The sequence below is a fragment of the Sceloporus undulatus genome, chromosome 3 (assembly GCF_019175285.1).
Source record: "Sceloporus undulatus isolate JIND9_A2432 ecotype Alabama chromosome 3, SceUnd_v1.1, whole genome shotgun sequence".
NCBI lineage: Eukaryota > Metazoa > Chordata > Lepidosauria > Squamata > Phrynosomatidae > Sceloporus > Sceloporus undulatus.
The window spans coordinates 224,657,736-224,670,728 of NC_056524.1; the positions used below are offsets into that span (position 1 = coordinate 224,657,736).

At 38.5% G+C, this 12,993-nt stretch overlaps 1 protein-coding gene across 3 annotated transcripts in view; it reads right to left on the reverse strand.

The window, feature by feature from the left end:
- The window catches only part of LOC121925404 (glypican-5-like), a 715,763-nt gene that overhangs the window by 71,879 nt on the left and 630,891 nt on the right, over nucleotides 1-12,993 (reverse strand). The window lies entirely within an intron of this gene.

Genomic DNA, 12,993 nt, shown 5'->3' on the forward strand with positions numbered 1-12,993 from the left:
AACAACCAAGAACAACTTACTGAACAGGCCATAAACAACATAATATACTGGTTCCAGTTGTGAGTAATGACAGACTCAGAGCATCCCAAACCCTGAGATTTCAGGATTAAAATCTGAGACCAACAGACCGGCCCTGAGTGAGATCATTAAGCACAATACACAAAATGTTAAATGTAGTTACACAGAATATGTCAATCAAATAAAAAGCATAGCATCTAACAAATGAAAAAATGCTTCTCTGGCTGGCTAGAAATTACATTTCCCCAATGTACAGGAAAAATAAAACAAAAACAAACACCAATCCAACTCCAAAATTACATTTTCCCAATGGACAGGAACCCCACCCCCAACTCCAATCTTTTAACACCTTTGCAAGTCCTTAAGAAAAGAAAAGCATTTCATGGGAGTTGAAGTCAAAACAAAGAGAGTGTTCCAAACTCTGAAACAAAGAGATGAGAGAATGAGAGCAAGAGTGAGAAAGAGAGAGAGAAAATACATGAAATCAACAAATAAATGATAAAAGAATCAATTGCCCAAGTACAGCTGAAAAAAGAAAAACATCCGTTACAAGTCTTTTTGCTAAAAATGGTCGAATCCATGAATGAAATTGTTTTTGTGGTTTCAAACCATATAGGGTGGGTTGAGAAAAGTGGGAATGGGACTTGGACAGTTCACAATAAACTAGATAAAGCAGCAGCAACATATTCATATTTCTTAGTCAACAAATTTGGCAAAGAATTACACTGGTTCCTTCAGTGCATGGTGACCAGCATTGCCTGAGAGGCCGCTGCAAAAGACCACATAAGACCAAGCTGGAAGAAAGGACACAACTTTATTAACAACAGCAAACAATTGGTAGGGTTGGCCAAAGCATAAGGTCAGGATCTGAGATATCGAACAACCCCCCAGTTGTTTGATAAGCATAATGCCTGGTAATTGCCAGGCGTTGGGATGACCTAGGGGCTAAGGAACGCCAACTGGCTACGACACCAGGCACTCGCTTATTCTCTAAGCCCCTAGTCACTGGGAGGCGCTCCCATGTTGTGGCCCCCGCAATGGCCACAATGCCTGCCCTGCTCGCCTCCGGGTCCTGAATGACTCCCAAACCAGTGCTCTGTAGCCCTGGTACCACACCAACCAGATCCATGGCCTATTCTGCAGCCCCAAAGTTGTGACTAGACCCACAAACCCAAGGGTGGAAGTGCCGATCGAAGAATGGCACCAAGGCCACACCGCATGGCCTATTTATAGGCCCCGGCCCATCACATGGGTGGAGAGACTCCTCCTCCAGGGCAGCTCAACCAATGAGCTGCCCTGGAGGACTGGAACTCCCCACCATAGAGTTGCCCTCCGCACCGCCTAGAGCATGCTGGGGTATGCATTGCTGTGGCTCCCGGCGGAAAAGCGGCCTGCCCGGCAAGGCGGGCAGCCGCTCCTTTTGGTTGGCTTTTACAGAGAGAGAATATCTGAATATACTCTATAGCTTACAACCTGTAAATGGCCTGTACAGGTGTAAATCTCACACCTACAAATGTCTATATTTGGCATCTGAGGAGGCTGATATTCCCTTTTTGCCTCTATCCTCTAAAGTCCCCTGAACCTGCTGCTGAAGTGCTAAAGCCCCTTTTCTCACCCATTCAATGCCTGGTTGAAGATGTAGGATCTGCAGAATCATTTTGCTATGTTCGTGTAGCCAGACACAAAATGACTTCTACAAACTTTAGCAGCTGAAGTAATCATTTTGCACGTGCTATCCTTCACACTCTCTACCAAGCATGAAAAGGTCAGGGTTTTCAGCAGATCTATATTAGGTCCAGGTGGTGGTGATGGTAAATGGCTCAGCATGAGGAACTACCATACTACACTCATCCATGCAGGATTGAAGCCTATATATGTTGTGAGTGAAAAATAAATATTAGCAATAAGAAAAGAGGTAGCAGGCACCAGATCCCATCTGATCTTGGAAGCTAAGCAGGGTCAGCCCTGGTTAGTACTTAGATGGGAGATCACCAATGAATACCAGGTGCTGTAGACTATGACAGGGTGCAGACCATCAAAAAGAGGTGCCTCCTCGGCGCCTCTCTTTGCTGCACAGGAGCGCCGCTGCCTACAAATGGCGCTGCGCAGCTGCGCAGCAAAGAAGGAGCTGAAAAAGCCGCTCCTTTTTGTGGTGCTGCAAAGCACCGGAGACAGCTCCATTATGTTGCAGCTGCGCAGCACCATTTGTAGGCAGAGCAGCCGTGATGTAATCATTGTGCGCGCCGTTTGTATGGTGCTGCACAACTGCGGCGTGCTGATGATGTGCTAGGGTTGCAGGGTGTGTGCACGCACCACGCGAGGCAACCCTAGCATGTCGTGGACACGCTGCAAAGGGCCCATCTGGAGAGGGCCTGTATTTCATAGGAATGAACTAGCAAAAACACTTCTAAGTATTCCTTGCCTAAGAAAACCCTTTGAAATTCATGGCGCTGCCATAAGTTGACAGGCAACATGAAAGCACATACATGCAGAGCTTCTGATCAGCACTTTTTGAATAACACAATAGAATTTAAAGTATTCTTACAGAGGTTTCTGAAAATCACTAGAAAGCATTATGTTAGTTATGGCATTCAGAAATGGAAGAAGGGCTTCCATGGTTCTGAGTTTCTTGCTTTCATGAAGGAGCCTTCAAATTTTTTGGTAAACAAAGACTTTGGAGAAAAGTCTTAAAAGCCTTTTTAATGGTTACTGCTGTTTTATTGACAAAACTAATGGCACCTAAGGCCACATTTTCCAAAATGTATTTTCATAGGCTCCAATATTTTGTAGCTCTCCTGCTGAGTTTCATTTCTCAAGCAATCCTGTTTAGGGAAGCGTTCCCAGGTCTACATGAGTGTTAGCCTATGCCGTTTAACCTTGTTTTTTTATTGTATTGCTTCTAATTTTATAATATATATATATATATATATATATATATATATCTCCATTGTTCTTTGTAGAGTGTACACCACTGGCAGGTCTTAATTTTATTTTATTTTAATTGATTGCATGTACAACGCTGTGTAAACATACAGCACTTTATAAATAAATCTTAATAATAATAATAATAATAATAAGCAAGCAGGCGCTGTCCAATTCAAAATGCAAGATTACTCTTTCTCATTCTCACTGATTCACAGTTGTTGGCATTAGAATAGGTAGAAAAAGGTGTCACAGACCAGCCTTTTCATAGCTGGAGAAGTGGCCCCTAGAAGCCTTCACACACATCCCACATAGTAGTCTCCTTTCCAAAGCAAAATCTAATCAGAAGTGGCATAAATTTCCAAAGACGCTTATGCCAGAAAAGTACATAATGCTCCATTTCAGAGTTTCATATTAAGGCAACGTTTTTCTAGGATTTGGGGGAGCAATATTTAATTATTTTAAAACCCTGAAAAATGTTTTAACGCACAGTACAAATGGTATGTGAATCCAGTATAAACATATCACATCTGAGATCTGACAATGGATTCTTAAACAGTACTTTTTTTTTTTTAAGTATTCAGCGTTTCCAGAGGAATTCCTTTACACATTCAGAGAACAGGTAGATGAATAGGAGGAAACACAAATAAGGGGCAAAAGAGATCACCCTGAAGGGGTGACTTCAAGTTGCCCCTGACAAAGCTGGGTTGGGGCAGTGGCAATCACACACCGCAGCCCCCAATCCACAGTGACTCTGGAAAAGCTGCTTGCAGCAGCTCTTCCGCAATCCCTCGGTGGCTTTCTGGTGTGTTGGGGACTTGCAATATGTAACCACAATGGCCCCAAGATTCCCAGAAGCCAGTCCATGTATGGGGAGCCAGGTGGCATGAAGCTGCTTCCAGGCATCTAGGAGGTGTGTGTCATGTGTATACCATGTCCCTCAGCTAGATTTTTATGCCGGTCTGTTTCAGCCCTAAATGCCCTTATTATGTTCCCTAGTTCAGTGCATCCCAGGTTTGAGCACCAGTGCTCAGGACCAGTAATATTCTTCTTCTAATGTGCTAGGGATAGATACCCTGTTTGTGCCAATTGGCTACAATTGATTCTGGCACAAGTCCAGGGATTACCACTTTCAGTAGCAAAGTAAGTAGCACTGCCCTATTATCCACAGATTCAGCCAAACTCATGCAAAGTGCCCTTATTCAGCCAGAATAAGAGGTCTGTAGGTATGATGTGTTTTCATTACTTATGTAGATATTGATATGAACTATTTCTGCATTTATATATTGGTATAGTTTTCTTTCCAATAAAGTCCTATGTACATTAACGTTGTAGTAAAATTACCACCATTTTCTAACTTAAACTCTGGGAATAGGTTCTTCACTCAGGTCCCATAATCTTCACCCTTACTAATTTATTTTTATTTCTAAATTCTATCTCAGTTCTATTTTAAACCTCCCATGCCTCTCTCCCTGATATTTAATATGGTAAATATAAAGAAACACTTTACTTAACAGTTTATCTTTCACTAGAGCAAAGGGCAATTTTATATTTATGGAAATCCCAACTATGCTAAACCCTCACTAGAGACTGAACAGCCATACTAGGCTGAAGTAGCACTTCCAAAGTATTAATATTCAAAGTTTTACTTCAGTTATTTTCTGCTGCCCCTAAGATATAACACAACACTGCTGGTTGATGTACTCTCTTACCTATTAAGCATTATCACTGACAGTAACAAATTTACTAAATAGTATTGTTAATGATTCAGTAAATTTTAACTCAGCACACCACTATGCATTAGCATTTATGAACCTTACAATGATATATTTTAGCTTCCCATTGTGTTAGAGAAGCCTACTAAAATGTTCTATAGTCAAATCAGCATTATGCATTGGTGCTCAAACTAGTTTGATGCATGATTATTATTATTAATGAAACTATCACTTTTTAGGGGCTAGTCACAATTTGCATCATTGGTCTTAATTTGGCCTATTAAATTTACTCAAGTAAAGTCTTACAGTACATCATGTAGATAAACTCCTCCTCTCTGCATACAGCATAGTAAGGTAACAAGGCCGTTTTAGCAGCTTTGTGCTGGGAGGGAAATGTGTCCAGTTTAGATTTCTTGACCTCCCTGAAATGGAAATTATGTCCAGAAAATCCATAAAGTAAAAAAAGAAAAAGATTCACACCTATTAAACATAAATTCAGTCAATATTATCAGCTCTTAGCTTTAACTGGAAGCTCTTACATAGCTGAGTTTCACATTCAAAGCTATACTGCATAATAGTCTTGTTGCCTTGAGGCAGTATAAAGAGTTGTCGCTTGTTTTGCTTGTGGCTAAATATTGCAGGAAATAAAGTTTAGTTCATGAAATCTTGAAATAAACACTTGACGTATGACACAAAAAGCATAAAATTCCATGATAATATAACTAGTCCAAGAATAAGTAACTTAGGGCCCATACAGACAGGCCAAAATAAAGCTGCTTCAAGTCACTTTGGAGGTATGCTGTTTAAATGACACATGCATCTTAAGAGGCCAGAAGCTGTACCAAAGCTGTGCTGTAGTCCTTAGGGCTGGAGCGTGGCTTTGGCACAGCTTCTGGCCTCTTAGGATGCATTTATCATTTAAACAGCATACCTCCAAAGTAGCCCAAGGCAGCTTTATTTTAGCCTGTCTGTGTGCGCTCAGTGATAAAGAAAACATACCATCTTATATCAGATTAATATTTGGAAAGTCCATAGATATGTAATAAATTTACTGCAGCCACAATTTTTAGCTACGGATTTGGAAACAATTAAACTAGAATATTTACCAGGAATTTTCTACTGAACAAAATAGTCACAATTTAAAATTTCAAAGAGAAAGCTAGTATTTCAGACACAAATCTAAGCTCAACAAACATATATAGCCATCTTTGCAAATCACTATTTTTGGCATTAGTTCACTGGGGAGTTAAAGTAGTTAATATTTAGACCAAGATCCTATGCACTTTTAGCATCACATAAATAAGGTTTGGGGAAGATTATCACACACCCTGCACGCTTCTCCCATTCTTCTCCCATCTGTAAACAGTAATGGATCCATTATTTGGTATTAATGGAAACTCACATTAATAACAAATAACAGGTCCAATGCTGTTAACAGATGGGAAAAGAACAGGAAAAGTGCACAAGAGTGTGATAATCTTCCACCTGATCATGCAATTAAATTTTTTTAATGACAATTTAATGATGGGAGGAGGATGCTTGCCTCCTCCATGTGATAATCTCCATTGTTTTACAACAGATTTGCAAACTCTCCCCCCCCCCCACATGTGTGTTAATTTGAGAGTTAATTTTCAGACCAATGAATGTGACATTGTTCATGAAGTATTTAAAAAGCACAAGTTATTCATTATAGTAGACTCAATTTTTGTTTCATGAAAATCTGTGACGTCTAGGAAAGAATGCAGCCTATTTCAGTAGTGTTAATACGGAAATTGCAAAACAGATACACAAGCCCAAGGATTGCATGCCTACAGTTAGTTGCATCTAAAGATCAACATATCAGTTGCTTCACTCCAAACCCCTTGATTAAAAAAAGCCTTAATATGAATTATACTACAATTCTCAGTTTATTACTTTCCCAATAAAATTTAATTTATATGAAGTCAAGATGAATGTTATTCAGTATTGTTGTTTAGTATCTTCAGTAAGGGATCATTTCTCTAGATGGCATTTTCTTTTATTTCTTATAATCTTCAGACTAACTGAGACACAGACAAACATACACAAATGCATGAATTCTGAAGCACCAAGGGCTAATTGAGTAGCAAGTAGCCTCTGCTTTGCTGGTAGCATTAAAACATAGTGTTTATGAACCAAAGATTTAACACTGATGACACTGAAAGAGGATGACATTTTTCCTTGACTTGGGGTCATATATCACATACTGTGCTTAAACTTCTGCACATTGGTCATGTATAAGAGGGGAAAGTATGTCGGCTGAAAAATGTCATAAACTGGATACACCAGTTCTGGAATTTATTTTAGAAATTTCTCATGTCTCATGGTAGGAGAAAGGTGGGGTATAAATTCCATCAGTCAGTCAGTCAGTCAGTCAGTCAGTCAGTCAGTCAATCCAATTGGAGGGTAGGCAAAGCAGAACAAATGGCAGAGCCAACCCCATGGAACAATATTTAAAGAGAGTGGAAAACATCTGCTGATCTCTAATTATTAATTATTGCCACTGCAGTAATTGCTGTGTAACATTTAGACAGTACATGAAAAATGTGCTGGCCAATGTGAAATTATAGTAACTTTGACCTGAAATAGACATTTATAGTGAAAGGTTCAGCAAAGTACAATGAGCAGCACTGAAGAAAGCTGGAAATTTTGAAGAACAAGCACTCATCATGACTCTTGGTATAGTCATATTACCTAAGAGACTCTAAAAATGCAGACAGTGGCCATGGTCCATTTCTCTCCCTCCCCCCTCTGTATGCACACATACATGAGTTCACAACAATGCATCTTTTGGAAAAATCCATATTCTCTACCAGCTGGTGAGGACTGATGCTAAAGAAAGAATGCATAGTAAAGCTATTGAGTGAAGTATATGATACAATAATCTATATTAATCAGAAAGTCCTGTGACTTTGATCTTATGAGTCCTGGTTTTCATATGCCATTGGTAAGGAGCAGGGATGGATTTGTGTGGAATAATAGTAAAGGAACATGGAGAAGGTGAGGCTCCTTTAGTACAAGGGAGAAAATATTACAGGTATAGACCTCAAGAAGGTATTGAAACAAGAGAGGAAATGGGTTGAACTACAAAAGTGCAAAACTGTGTTCCAAACATAAGGGGTATGACGATGATCCCTGTGAGGAAAGAATACCAAAGCAGACAAAAGGAGATGAGCTTCTACTATATAATAGAGGAGACAAAATTGTACACATGGGAAGAACAGAGATGAGTTACATTATTCATTACTTTGATGATCATAGAGGAAGTGAGCTTTAAAAGGAAAGAAGTGTAAAATATATGTGAACTCTGATGTGAGGCAGTGTAAGGGGAAGGGCGCTTAAGGAGAAAGGGAAATAAGCTCAGTTCTGGAAGACAGAAATAGACATCAGTCATGCCAATTAGTATTTTACATGTATGCTTCACCTACTGCTAGTATTGTCCATCTTCATCTGGGAAAAATAAATGTGTATGTGCTTTGCATCCTTGTGACCAATCAAATGAGACAGAGGCATAATTTGTTAGAACATAGAGCTTTTCTTAGTCCTAAAGTGAATTAGAATTCAAGTGGTTGGGAAGATCTACAAAGCACATTTTTCTAACACGGAATAATAGATCAGTAGTCTAGTAACTGAATTAGAAAAGCTGGTGATCAGAATGAAGAAAACTGGAGACCAGTTGGATCCCAAACTATGGACCTTTCTATCTGCTACATTGAAAAATTGCATGACAAGATGATTTAAAATGCCATGATATCCTCTGTATCATACAGGACTGACCATGAGACAATTAACTATGCAGTGATATTCAAGGTGTTATGGTGCTGGTAGTGTCATGTGGAAAACAAGATAAAGTTTCAGGGTGTTGAAAAGAGATAATTTTATTACTGAAAATAACCAAGACATTTTGACCTGGAAATATTTTTATGGCCTTCTTTGGGGGATTACAACTTTAACATCAACCAGCTGGTATTCTAAAGAAGTGTCTCCAAAGTTTATCCCTAGTAACTGACCATAACTGATCATAAGCTGATGGTGTGTCTTCAAGTTATCTTCGACATATGGAGATCCTAAGGTGAACCTATCACAAGATTTTCCTGATAAGATTTGTTAATAGTGGATTTGCTACTGTCTTTCCCTGAAGCTGAGAAAGTGACTAACCTGAGTTTATTCAGTGAGTTCCGATGGCTGAAAAGGAATTTGAACATTGGTCTCCCAGAGTCATAGTTCAACACTCGAACCATTGGACAATGTTGAATCATCCAAGACAGCTGAAAGAAAGATCTGCCATACCTTGGATCAAACATTCATCAGAATGGGGATTGCAGTCAAGAAATCAGAAGAAGACTAGGATTGGGAAGGGTAGCTATGAAAGTATTAGATAAGTACTTAAAGTGCAAATATGTTAAACTGAATACCAAAGCAAGGATCATTCAAGCCAGCATAGTTCCAGCCACAATGTGTGGATGTGAGAGCCAGACAATGAAGAAAGCTGACAGAAAGAAAATCAACACATTTCAGATGTGGTGCTGGAGAAGAGTGCTAAAAATGCTGTCGATGGCCAAAAAGACAAACAAATGGGTCCTAGAACAGATTATGACTGAACTCTCCCTGGAAGCCAAGATGACTAAATTGAGGTTCTCATACTTTGGCCACATCTTGAGAAGGCATGACTCACTCGAAAAGACAGTAATGCTAGGAAAGCTGGAGGGCAGTAGAAAGAGAGGAAGACCACATGCCAGATGGATAGAGTCATTCAAGGAGGTCACAGCCCAGAATCTGCAGAATCTGAGCAGGCAGTTTGGAGGGCTATCATTCATGGAATTGCCATGAATAGAGAATGACTTGGAGGCAGTTATCAACAACATGTGAAATGTGCCTATCCTACAATATATTTTGTGGTATCTAGAAAAGGTTAACACAGAGAACTATAGTCAAGTTAAATAATTCTGATTCAAAACAGATGCATCAGTCAACCGCCATTTCACTCTTTTCAGTGGAGAAAAAGCATTTCTTTTTAAATTAAAAAAAAAGGACTCTTCTAACACCCTTAAGATTCGCCACCCTTTTCTGTCAGTCCAGTTGCACAACCTAGCAACAGCTGGCTTCATTTTGATTGTCAGGGCTTGTACTGAATGATTGAAAATATTTTTCTCAGAGATTTCCCTGAGTATCCTTTCAGTGCAAAATGTACACCTTCACATTAAGGATGGACAAATCTGTCAGTTTTGCCCTTTCCCATATTAAAATGTTTGCAATTTTTGATGAACGGTATATAACAACAACAGATATGAATTTTTTACCCATCTCCGAGTAAGATAAAACCACAGTGAAAAAAGTGGGAGGAGAAGAGAAGGAACCTATGAAGAAAAGTCTACTCATCTTAATCCCATGGCCTTGTACTGCTTGAGTAACAGCAAATTAACCAAATTTTTGATTCAGATATGGGACATAGATGATTTGCTAATTGACTTTTTACAGATGAAAAGAGGAATTATTTAACACTACAGATCTTATCTGAGATTTGATATTTGATCTTTTTAATTTGATGCCTGCTTTTTAACTAATTCTACCTTGTATTATTATCTATTGTTTTATATGTATTTTGTAGAATGTACACCATTGGCAGGAGTCATTTTTATCGATTTTATTGTTTGTATGTACAGCACTGTGTAAATCTACAGTGCTATATAAATAAAATATAATAATAATAATAATAATAATAATAATAATAATAACAACAACAACATAAAAATTTCTTCTTTGGCTTCTTTCATGACAAAGCAGGGTTAAAATTTTTTAAAGGTTTTTTTGTAGTTGCTGGAATTATGCTCACACACCTGCTAGAATTATTAATCAAGGAAACCAGATTCACCCCTGCACATCTATTGCTCTCCCCATGTTTATGAGGGATATGGCTCATAAAGTCTTCTAGGAACAAAAAGCCAGCTGCTTATTCTGTGACAACAAACACCAGATCTACTAACCTTTTCTTTAAAAAGGCTCAGTTCCTACTTTTGTGACTTTTGTAGTATTTTTGTACCATTGAAGTGGAGTGGGTTTTTATATATATACTGTTCAGGAAGTTCTTGGCCACTTCTGATTTACAAAGAAGATGAAGCATACGACTTTTGGTGAAAGTCCACAGAAGCCCCGTTTATCTCTTTGGTGTTCTTACTGTTCTCCCAAGTGGAATATTTGCATATCAAATTACTGTGTGTGAATTTATTGTTGTTGTGTGCCTTCAAGCCATTTCTGACTTATGTGTGTTTGCCTTTCTCTTTACCTTCCTCTGAGACAGGTAAAAATGTGTTTCATGTGCATTTCTTCTAACATAAAATAAAAATGTGTTCTATCACAGCATCTATAAGAAATATTGAATCACTAATCATTCTAATTAAATGATCATCTAGACTGTGTGTATTCTTGTAGTTTTTTTGCTTCTTTTTTCATACTATCAAAAACATGTTATTTATTCCGAATTATGTATTCTTCCCATGTTACTCAATACCAGCTTTTTGATACTCCACTGGCTCATCTTTCCTGCTAATTTTGTAATCTGCCACATGGAACTCACTTCCTCTTGAGGCTTCACTTTCTCTTGAACTCACTTTCCCTTGAGCCTTCATCTCTTTTTCTGTCTCGCTTCTTACTTTACTTATTAACTTAACTGTGGAAGAGCATATTAATGTATAGTAATGCAATTTTGAGCTCTAAGGTTATTTTTAGATTAAAGAATCAAACCCCCTCATCATGGGATGTATTGTGTAATGTCCAAATCTGAATTTTCCAAAGAGTGCATATATAACTTTCTGTTTTCTATAATGTGAAATAAATATCAAGAAACTGAATGCATGTTAGATGGATATAGATGTCTCATTCTCTGTGTTTTGACAAAGGATTTGATACATTTTAAAAAGCTTTCTTTCTTTTATTTGCTGGATGCTAGACTTGAGAAATAGCCCGTTTAAAGAAAATCCAAATACAGACATGGAAATAGCTTTTCTCTCAAATGATGAAAGCCTCCCAATTTATATGCTGTTTACATGGTTCCTACCCAGTAACCCAGAAAAATAAATAGCATCCTAAAGCACTCACAGAGAAGAACAGAAAAAGGCCATTAACTGTAAGAAACCCTAACAACTGCCATGAGAGACATTCTGGTATCCATTACCTTCCTCTCATCCAGTGCACTTCTTGTTTGTTGTAATTAGGTGCACTTTAGATTTATGCAAGAGTGCTTTCCAGGACAAGAGCACATTCTTAATTTTGTGAAGTTGGGTACAGCCAATATATATGAACTACCAAATTAGGAAAGAGTTTCTCAGCACTGGCAGATATTTTACGACTGAACAGTGCCTTTAATAGTAAAGCAGCCATCTGGTTTGCCAGAATATCTACAGCCACGATGGTTCCAACTGAATATTTCTACTTGATGGCAACTGAAAACCTTTGGGCAGAATTTGCTGAGAAGTGTTACTGCTTTAGCTCCACTGACAGGAATAAAAAGGAACACAAGAAAAATAGGTTTTGTCGGGGAGAACTTCCCATGTGTCCTTTCTAGACTGTGACTGTAACACAGCTTGTCCATAGTTTCCAGCCATTCAGTGAGCACAGAGCAAGAACTAGTGTTGTGGGAACCTTAAAAACCGGGACTTTCTCTCACTAGAGCCAATTGTTATCAGTCAGAAAATAAAACAGGTGATATGCACTGTGATAGTTTTCAATAGCCCCATTACTTTATGGAACATGATTATCCCCTTTGGACTGCCATGACATCCTGAGACTCTAAAGGGCAAGACCATGTTGCACATGGAGAATGGGACTGCTGCTCTTATTTATGGTAGCCAGCAAGGATGGCTAAGGTCCTTTGAATAACTGTAGCCCCAAATGTATCTGTACATATATAATGTTAAATTAGACACAGTATGAAAGCAATATTTCCACAGGAGGCTGTATCAGAAAAGTGTAAACTGAGAAGTTGTTTTAATATGCATAGATTATTTAGCACCAGAAGACAATATGGTCTCAAACAGAGGTACACCAATGTCCACCAAGGGATATTTTTGCTCACAAGCACATAAAAATAAAAGAAGAGAGGTTAACATATCTTTGTTGCATTGCAAAGAAGGAAGTGTTAGATGTCACATAACCAAAGTGTGCCAAAGATAAATAAACCATTAAATAGTATGAATGTTTTAGGCTTATTTCCCCAGAGAGTTAAGCAGTGATGGGCCATTTCAAGATAAAACAACTATTAGCCTTATTGCACAAGAAACGAAAACAAAAATGGAGCTGGAGAATAATGGATTTCTCAGTCCCT